A 10,225-nucleotide genomic window follows, 5' to 3' on the forward strand; every position below is an offset into this window, starting at 1 on the left:
AAGAATGGGACTATCATCAACTTGGAGGCTTTACAAGCAACTAACAAGGCTCTGCAATCTGGTGGAATGACAGAAAGTCAAAAGAAAACAGGTTCTGTAATGATGGCTCATGGAACTAAGACCCCTTTGAGGCACAAGACAATAAACCCACCACCATACCCATACCCTCAACATCCCTCAGCTCCACCCCTTATATCTCCCCAACCCATGCCAATATATTACCAAAACTCTCCCCCTCAATATTTGCATGCCTCATATCCTGTCTATAATGTTAAACCAACACACTTCCAAACTCCACCACCCACTCAAACACCAAATTATCGAAGTAGACCTCTATATGAAAGAAGACCTACAAAAATTTATACCCCTTTGGCTGAACCCATAACACAACTTTATAAAAGGCTAAAACAGGCTGGGTACGTCTCCCCAATTCCAGCATTACCTATGGATATTCGCGCAAAATGGTACGACCCTAACAAGGTCTACGCCTACCATTCTGGGATGAAGGGTCACACCACCGAAGTTTGCAGAGCCCTAAAGGATAATGTTCAAATTTTGATTGATACAAAAACCATCCAACTCAAGGATCCTACACCAAATGTTGCGAATAATCTTCTTCCTAACCATCAAGTCAACATGCTAGAAGCTGGTGATGTCTGGGATTGGGAAGAATCTATCTGGACCCTCGAAACAGAAGAAGCCATGTCTACCACCGCCCAAGCACCGCTAATAGTGCAAGGACTCGCCCCATTTGAAGTAGAAGTTACTGCACCCAGACCACCGTTCACTGCCTATAAAGCATCTTCCCCAATACAATGTGATACACATGTTGTACCTTGGGATTACAACAAAAGAGAAACAAAAGTGTAAGAGACAGATGTTGCAACAGGGGTCACCAGATCTGGAAGAATTTACACTTCTGAAAATTTGGTTCAGGGAAGCTCTAGAAAATCCAAAGCACCAGTCGTAGAGCTTGAAGATCAAGGTATTTGGAAAAAGGTTCAAGCTAAAGAATACTTTGTCATTGAGCAGTTGCGTAAAACCCCATCCCAAATATCAATTCTGGCGTTACTGCAATCTTCCGAAACTCATCGAAATGCCCTTCTGAAGATCCTTGGTGAAGCTTATGACTCATGGAGAGGTATCCCAAATGGTGGAGCAGGTCTTTGAGGCTCACAAAATATCTTTTCACAAAGATGAGCTGCCACCCGAACGAACAACTCACAATAAAGCTCTGTACATTTCGGTTCTGTATCAGGATAAGGTGATAAACAAAGCAGTAGTTGATGCAGGTTCAGGTTTAAGCATTTGCCCTCTGAGCACACTAACGAGGCTGGGCGTGGATAGTGCAAAAAACCAGACATGGAAGATGAATGTGAGGGCATTTGACGGCTCTCATAGAGGCACTATTGGGGAGATAACCTTGGACATTCTCATTGGTCCTGTCACTTTCCCCATAGCTTTCCAATTTTGTACATCCCTTCATCGTACAACTTATTATTGGGTCGTCCATGGATTCATATGGCTGGAGCGGTTCCATCCACTCTTCACCAATGCCTGAAGTTTATATGGGATTACGAAGAGGTTGTAGTCCATGGAGAAAAAGGGCATCCTGTATACACGATTGAAAGAAGAGAGCACATGGATGGTGAAATGTACCATACAGTGGAGCTTATTGATAATATTGAGTTGCAGCCATGGTTTAGCCAAAAAATCATAGATATGATGGCTTGGTTCAGTTTCGAGCTTGGGAAAGGTTTGGGGGTTGAATTGCAAGGGATAGTCGAACCTATACATCCTGTTCAACATTCCATCACTTTTGGCTTGGGATATAAGTACACTACCGAAGAATGGCTCGATTGGCAACCACCTAGATATGGGTACTACTATCCATTGAAGAAACCCATACCGCCATTGCATCAATCATTTCGATCAGCAAGTTTCATGGGAGGCAGTATTGATGAGATCTCAGACGACTTGAAGGGGTTGTCGCTAACCAAAGAAGAGGGGAAAGTTTGCAACGTCATGATCAACGAGGAGGAGAAAGGGGGCCCTTGTGGAAGCAAGGAAGCAAAGATCAGCGTCAGCAACTGGACCTCCACTCCATCCAGACCTCGTCGAGCATCTGGGTAGCCTTGGAAGATGTTTTCTATCAAGTTTTAATTCAAATAAAAAGAGTTTTTAATAAACGTTTTAATTCCCATCCCCTGTATTGCTTTCAAATGAGAACTTATGAAATTTTCAAATCTTTATCAATAAAGTTATTTTCCCCATTTTTTCCTTATATTTAATTGTTCTCTATTTTTTTGCTCACCAGCAAAATTCACTATAAAAATGTCGAATCTGAGAATATGGCATACAATGAGACTGCTCAACTTAACATTAATGACTTAGAAGAAGTCGAAGACAATGTGGTTCCCGAGGAGTTAATCAAAAAGGTTGCGGAATTCGAGGAAAAACCCAATCCAAACTTGGTAGAGACAGAAGTGGTGAATTTAGGAAATGCAGAGGTGATACAAGAAACCCGAGTAAGCATCCATATGAAAAAAAAAGACAAGAAAGAGTATACCGAGTTTCTCATAGAGAATAAGGATATTTTCGCATGGTCCTATGCAGACATGACAGGGCTAAGTACTTCAATCATAGCCCATCGACTGCCCACTGATCCAGCATGCCCTCCGGTAAAACAGAAGCTGAGAAAATACAAGCCCGAGATGAGTCTGAAAATCAAAGAAGAAGTATCAAATCAATTAGATGATGGGATACTCCAAGTGACAGAATACCCAACTTGGCTTGCAAATGTCGTTCCAGTGCCCAAGAAAGACAGCAAGGTCAAAGTTTGCGTAGATTACCGAGATCTCAATAAAGATAGCCCTAAAGATAACTTTCCCTTACCAAACATACACATACTGATTGACAATTGTGCTAAGAACGAAACTCAGTCATTTGTGGATTGCTTTTCCGGCTATCATCAAATTGAGATGCACAAAGACGACGCTGAGAAAACTGCCTTCATCACGCCGTGGGGCGCCTATAACTACAAGGTGATGCCTTTTGGATTAAATAACGCTGGGGCTACATACATGAGAGCAATGACTACTTCGTTTCATGACATGATCCATAAGGAAATTGAAGTTTATGTGGATGATGTCATCATCAAATCAAAGGAAAGTTCAAATCATCTGGAGGACTTACGGAAATTCTTTGCAAGGCTACGCAAGTACAATCTGAACTTGAATCCGGCAAAATGTATTGTTGGGGTGCCTGCTAGAAAGATTTTAGGTTTCATTGTCAGTCGTCGAGGTATAGAATTGGACCCATCGAAGATCAAAGCCATTCGTCACCTTCCCCCGCCAAAGAGCAAGAAGGAGGTAATGAGTTTCTTAGTGCGACTTAACTACATTAGTCATTTCATTGCTCAGTCTACTGTCATTTGTGAACCTATCTTCAAACTGTTAAAAAGGGATGTTGCGGTGAAATGGACAAGTGAATGTCAACAGGCATTTGACAAGATCAAAGACTATTTATCCAATCCTCCTGTGTTGGTTCCACCAAAGTCAGGTAGAGCATTACTTTTGTATATTTCAGTATTGGATAATGCTTTCAGTTGCATCTTGGGACAACACGATGAAATAGGGAGGAAGGAGCAGGCAATATATTATATGATAAAGAGGTAGCCTTTGTGGGAGAGGACATTTTTGAAGAATATGATGGATGGAGAATGTTCTTTGATGGAGCTAAAAATGTGAATGGATCCGGCATCGGGGCTGTTTTGATCTCACCCACCGGGCAACATTATCCAGTATCAGCAAAACTCAGATTCCTTTGCTCAAACAATATGGCCGAATACGAAGCCTACATACTAGGTCTCCGACGGGAGATTGACTTGTATGTCCAAGAAATGCTAATAATAGGGGATTTAGACCTATTGATCCATCAGGTTTGAGGTGATTGGGCAACAAAAAATCGAAAGTTGTTACCATATTTGGAGTGCGTGCATAGGCTATGTAAAAGGTTTGTCAAAACAGAATTAGACATGTACCAAGGGTCCAAAATGAATTCGCAGACGCCTTAGCCACTCTTTTGTCTATGATTCAACACCCTAATAACAATTACATCGACCCTATTTACATTCACATACATGAACAACCATCTTATTGTTTCCATGTTGAGGAAGAGCCTGATGGAAAGCCCTGGTACGATGACATTAGAGGAAATTTGAAGAGTGGTGAATACACAGAAGATGCAACAAGTGTACAAAACCGTACAATTCGAAGGTTAGCAACCCAATTCTTTTTAAGTGGGGAAATTCTCTATAGGAGAACTCCCGATTTGGGGCTGCTAAGATGCGTCGAAGCAAGAGAGGCTCGCAGGCTGGTCGAAGAGATACATGCAGGCTCCTGTGGCCCTCACATGGATGGTTTTACATTAGCAAAGAAGATTCTGAGATCACGATATTATTGGCTAACTATGAAGACAGACTGCATCCGCTTCATCCAGAAATGTCGTCAATGTTAGACTCACGCAGATGTGATTCGAGTACCCCCCCCCCCCCCCCAACAAACTCCATGTCACTAGTTCACCTTGGCCGTTGGCATCATGGGGCATGGATGTCATTGGTCCAATCGATCCAACAACATCCAACGGGCACAGATTCATTCTTGTCGCAATTCACTATTTCACCAAGTGGGTTGAGGCCACCTCCCATAAATCAGTGACAAAGAAAGTTGTGGATGACTTTGTCAAGAATAACCTTATTTGTAGGTTCGGAATTCCTGAATCAATTATCACCGACAACGGCACCAACCTAAACAGTGTCCTAATGAGATCAATGTGTTAGAAGTTTAAGATCAGTCATCGAAACTCTACAGCATACAGGCCATAGATGAACGGGGCTATTGAGGCAGCAAACAAAAACATCAAAAGGATATTGCGCAAGATGAATGATAACCACAAACACTGGCAGGAAAAGCTACCTTTCGCATTGCTGGGGTATCGTACCACTATCAGAACTTCCATAGGGGCCACACCTTACTTCTTATTATACAGCACTGAAGCTGTGATACCCGCCGAAGTAGAAATACATTCCCTAAGGATCATCAAAGAAGCAAAGTTGAGTGATGCTGACTGGATACAAGGTCGGTGGAGAATTTGGCATTAATAGATGGAAGAAGAATTAACGCCATTTGTCATGGTCAGCTCTATCAGAATAGAATGGCCAGAGCTTTCAACAAGATGGTTAAACCCAGGCATTTCTCAACTCGGCAACTGGTTTTGAAGCGGATTTTCCCAAATCAAGACGAGGCAAAGGGTAAATTTTCACCAAACTGGCAAGGTCCGTACATAGACTCTCGAGTACTGACAGGCGGAGCCCTCATACTTGCAGAAATGGATGGAGAAGTTTGGCCAAAACCTATCAATTCAGAATCTGTGAAAAAGTATTACATCTAGAGATTGATTCATGCTCTTTTGTAATTGGAACTACGTCAGACCTGATTCTCGTTTAAGAGGGGATACGTAGGCGCTCCTATGGGGTTCGGTCTTATTATAAATAAAACTTTCATTTCCCCTTTTCTATTGATAACAGGGGCAGAATTTTTGTGAGGATCTCAAAAATTCCATCAAAATTTCTCTTGGCACATCTTCATACTGGGGCAGAATTTTTGAGCAAACTCAAAAACTTCGCCAAGCAGTCAGCTTACAACGAAAATCAAATGATAGCTCTACTTTTGAGTCAGACGTTGTAAAGTCTCAACCTATGCCATGGTCAAAGATTCGACATCAGCTTTTACTAAATGATAATTTCAAAACCTTTCAAAGTTTTTCCCCTTTTTATGAAAACAGACGCTCGAAGAGGTGTGGATGGCGAGCCAAAGGAGCACGCTGCGCCAAATCATGGATACAGATCAACCTCCCCCCTTTAAACTAACTATTTTTCTTTGCATGTAGAATATTCTGGTACATATACAAAGGCAGTTTCAACAATCAACATACCACTTTTGAGCCTGACAAATTACACTCGACCCTTCTAACAAGGCAGATGTCCAAGCTACTACATACCCTTCTCATTCAATTATGAAGTTTCACTATGCCTGATATCTAGGTTTAAATGACTACATTATGCCCGAGATCGCATTATGCTCGAGAAATGCATCATTCCATGTGACCGATAATGCATGTGTCCGAAGAAATGCATCATTGCATTGTGCCCGAAGAAATGCATCATTGCATTGTGCCTGAAGAAATGCATCATTGCATGTGCCCGAAGAAATGCATCATTGCATTGTGCCCGAAGAAATGCATCATTGCATGTGCCCAAAGAAATGCATCATTGCATGTGCCCGAAGAAATGCATCATTGCATGTGCCCGATAATGCATGTGCCCGAAGAAATGTATCATTATATTGCGCCCAAAGAAATGCATCATCGCATTGTGCCCGAAGAAATCCATTATTGCATGTGCTCGATATTGCATGTGCCCGAAGAAATGGATCATTGCATGTGACCGAAGAAATACATCATAGATGTGCTCGATATTGCATGTGCCCGAAGAAATGCATCATCGCATTTTGCCCGAGACTACATTGTGCCTGAAGTTTTCATAAGCCCAAGATTGCATCGTGCTCGAAGTTTACATGCGCCCGAATCAAATCAAGTCACAAGAGTATCAACAAATGCCAAAAACAGACACACTCTTTTTACTCATTACTTATATCCTAAAGGCGTCATCCTCCAAAGGCATCATCTTTCATGGCATGCAGACTTCTTGTCATGGCCTGAGGACTTATTTTATTCATATCATATTCCTAAGGCATCATAGTCTTAAGGCATCATCCTCATGGCCTGCAGACATCATATCATGGCCTAAGGGTTTAATTTCTATCTATCATGATCCGAAGGTGTCATAGTCAAAAGGCGTCATTTTCATGGCCTACATACAACATTTCCATGACTTGAGGATACACTTTGCATATCATGGCCCTAGACATCATAGCCTAAGACGTCATTTTTTCACGATCTTAAGGCAAACATTCATGGTCAACATGGGAATTGCATCATGTGTACATTTACCTCTTATTTTGATATATATGTTCTAATTACTCCATTTAAGTTTTATTACAAGTTACAGATGTGCAGATTACAGACAAAGATGTCTTCTGAACGGCTATTCCCTCGCTTACAAACAAAGGCTCCGACAGATTCTTGGCTACTCGCATTATCATTTCGCTACTCATCTATCGTTCAGGCTACCATGAAGATATCTTCGAATTCAACTCGCAACTGTGACTTTCTATCTCTTAATCTAGCCTCGTCCGCCTTACAATGTGACATCTAGGTTTGTCCGCCTTACAATGTGACATCTAGGCTTGTCCGCCTTACAATGCGACATCTAGGCTCGTCCGCTTACAATGTGACATCTAGGCTCGTCCACCTTACAATGCGATATCTAGGCTCGTCCGCCTTACAATGTGACATCTAGGCTCGTCCGCCTTACAATAGAACATTTAGGCTCGTCCGCCTTAAAATGACATTTAGGTTTGTCCATCTTATAGGACATTTAGGCTGTCTACCTTAAAGGGACATTTAGGCTTGTCCGCCTCATAGGATATTTTTTCGTCCGCTTTATAGATATTTTGGTCGTCCGCCTTAAAATGACACTCAGGCTTGTCCGCCTTAAAATGACGTTTAGACTCTCCTAACAACCAGAGATTTTTCTTATATTATTATATCTTTATATTATCAAATTTGTTGGAGTTTGACGTTATTCTTCAAAGATGGGCCAAAGACTATCAAGGCTTGCACTACGTCTCAAAAGAGATACGCGCTTATCACCTTTTGTCATTTATTTAGAACTCATATTTTATCATTATTGGTCATACATTATTTATAAGCTAACATTTTATCTTGAATTTGCAGATATGATCGATCGCCCCTTGATTACAATTATTATGCTATCATCTATCACAACGAAGACCCTATCAATTCTTTGCTACTCATACCCCGAACCTCGCTCAAAGGCTTATAGCCTTACTCTATCATGCTCTTCTTGCTTCTCTGTCATGCTCTTTTAGCCTCTCAATCTCTCCCTTCTCGCTACTCTAATCTTATCCATTCAAGCCGATATCGTGCCTTTCGAATATCTTACCGCTCTTTCAACTTTTAAGAGTTTCATTTGCTCTTGAATCTAGAACTACACACGACCTGATTCTCGTATAACCTGAGATATGTAGGCGACTTAAAACCAAAGTCTCGGTCATACCCTTTTTTCAACTCTACTTCGCTTCAATTGATCCACTGACATCTGTCGTCGGTTGGACAAAATCGGCTACTAAGTCAACGTTGGTTGCCTGACAATTCATTCTTCATTCTCAATCAACCAAGGGGCAGCTATTGACACCCAATTTTGACCGACCTTTAACCATTTTTAGGATTATATTCGACTAAATACGTATTTTAAAATTTACTTAAAGTTTTGAAGTTTTAGTCAATTTTTCTCAAAAATTATATATTTTAGTATCGTTTACTTTATAAAATTATCATAAATATTATTATATATTAAAAAATTTATTGAATTTCAAATGTTTTAAAATTTAGATGATTTTCAATTATACAAAACTATTTTAATGTATGTAGTATTTTAATAATTATTTAAATTCTAGCCTATTCTATTCTAATTTCTTTTAATTCTAGCCACTCCAATTGAATTTTTATTACAATCATAGCCACTCTTTCATTTCAATTCTAGCCAATTTAATTGAAATTTTAGCCATTCCAATCCTTCAGCCAATTTGATTTTAATTTTTCATATTTTAATCTTATCCATCCATCTTAAAAATAATAACTAGATCGAATCCTAACCCTTCATCTCGTATTAAATCAATGGTCCATATTTAATCCACCTATTCTAACCTAAAGTAGAGCCTAATCCCTAAAAAACATTCATCCTTCTCCCTCCCCCTCCTTGGCAGCCACCTCTCTCTCTCTCTCTCTCTCTCTCTCGCTCTCTCTCCAGCGCCGCTCCTCCTTCTTCTTCTTCTTTTTTCCGGCCGGTGAGGCCATCAGCCAGAGGTGGCAACGCCCCTCTGTCGCCACCCCTCTCCAACCGCCTCCCTTCTTGTCCTTCTTCCTCTCCCCGCCTCCATCTTTTCTTTCTCTCCTCTCTTCCCTCTTTCCTTCTCTCCTCTTCTCCTCTCCAACGAAGACAGGCGACCAGTGGCAGCTCCGGCGAAGTCAGCCGCTGGCCACCTCTTCTCCCTTTCTCCTTCTCTCCTGTCGTCCCCCTTCTCCCTCTTTCTCTCCTCTTCTCCTCTCTCCCCTCCCGTCTCTTCTCTTCCCCTTCCTCTTCCCCTTTCTCTCCTCCTTTTGCAGGGACAACCGGCAGCAGCATCTCGACGAGACAGCAGCAGCAGCATCTCGACGATACAGCAGCAGCAGCAGACTAGAAGCAACAGCTCAGCGAGAAACAACAACAAATAGGCAACTCCGGCGAGCCTTGCTTGTTTCTTGTTTCCGGCCAGCAAGTTCAGCAAATGAACGGCGTAGATTCTATTCATATCTCAATATTTCGGCTGATTTTAAGATGATTTCAACAGATCCGTCTGGGTTAGTTTCTGTTTTAGTTTTTCATTATAAATGTTTAATTTGCCTAATGTTATGCATGTTTTATAAATATTTTGCTATGAGTATGAAAATATATTGTGATTTGCTTGATCTTATTCTTGTTGATTTTTTTTTGAAAATTCGCAAAGCACATGTGTTTTAGCCGTGTTGAAAACAATATTGTATGATAATCAGTTTCTGCCTCCCAGTAAGTCTGCTAAATGTGATTTGGGTATTGACATGCTAAGTATATATTGGTTTCACTGTGATTATTATTTGTTATGGTAAGTCTTTTAATTTTCAATAGTAGTTGCAGATTTCTTATATCTTTTAAAATATTATTGTCATTTTAATTGACTATTTTTTTTACTTTGATTGACTTCAAATATATTCTTAGTTGTTATATTTTCAGAAAAATGATATTTAATTAATGTAAAAAGGATTGTACTGATTTTACTCTCTACTAGTTAAGGAAAATAAGTTTAATTGATCTATTTTCCTTATGTATAAACTTACTGATTTCTTACTTGTTTGTATTTTGGTAATAAATTATTTTTAAAATATTTTGATTTGGTCCTCTTTTATAATAAGTAAAACAATATATTTAATTGATTCCTTTAAATAT

This window comes from Solanum lycopersicum, chromosome 5 (genome assembly GCF_036512215.1).
Source record: "Solanum lycopersicum chromosome 5, SLM_r2.1".
In the NCBI taxonomy this organism is placed as follows: domain Eukaryota; kingdom Viridiplantae; phylum Streptophyta; class Magnoliopsida; order Solanales; family Solanaceae; genus Solanum; species Solanum lycopersicum.